Source organism: Sinocyclocheilus grahami, unplaced genomic scaffold, assembly GCF_001515645.1.
Source record: "Sinocyclocheilus grahami isolate Dianchi unplaced genomic scaffold, SAMN03320097.WGS_v1.1 scaffold8932.1, whole genome shotgun sequence".
NCBI classification, from domain to species: Eukaryota; Metazoa; Chordata; class Actinopteri; order Cypriniformes; family Cyprinidae; genus Sinocyclocheilus; species Sinocyclocheilus grahami.
Window position 1 is genome coordinate 4,007 of NW_015512303.1, and position 766 is coordinate 4,772.

At 35.6% G+C, this 766-nt stretch overlaps 1 protein-coding gene across 1 annotated transcript in view; it reads left to right on the top strand.

The window, feature by feature from the left end:
- Window positions 1–766, top strand: part of LOC107578117 (gastrula zinc finger protein XlCGF26.1-like) — a 7,167-nt gene that overhangs the window by 2,160 nt on the left and 4,241 nt on the right. The gene's annotated exons all lie outside the window — the stretch shown is intronic.

Sequence of the window (766 nt, forward strand, 5' to 3'; positions counted from 1 at the left end):
CCCTATATAACCATGTATGTGACAAATAAAAATCTTGAATCTTGATAGACAAGTGTTTAGCTTGCTCCAGATGTTTTGTCAGACCAACTAGGCTACTTTAAAATTCGTTGACTAAAACTGACTCCAGAGATGCCAAAGGCCGTTGAGACAGGGCAGTGATAAAATGCCCAATTTCTCAAAGATGTTGTCATTGGAGAAATTGATCCCAATTGTATTTAATGCCAAATGCCTCCTCCATGCGAAAACCAATTAATTCATGTAACAGGTTAGAGAAACTGGGGAGCAAAACATAATTATAGTTGGATCATATATTTATACATACAGTTGAATATACCAATATATTGACGTGTGATAATAATAATAGTGCCTCCAGACTCAGGGTCTATTTCTGAGTCTGTTATTTTGTCTGCTGTGTGTAAGAACAGAAAAAATTCTAAAAATGGCTAAATCATCAAGACTCTCGCTCATGGCCAACTAACTGCAACACCAAAAAATAAAAAATAAAAAATCAAACTAGCATCAAGAAGAACACTGCAACAATATTACAGTAATATTATTTATTGCACTTAAATTGATTACTGAGATGTTTATTTTAGATCAGAAGGAACTGAAAGAAGATTCTGTCACTCGCCATCAACGTGGGATGCCTTTCATTCAACAAGCAAACCATAAGCAGCACATGAGAAGTCACTCTGAAGAGAAAGCTTTCACCTGCTCTGAATGTGGAAAGAGTTTCAAAAAGAAGAGGATCCTTAATGACCACATG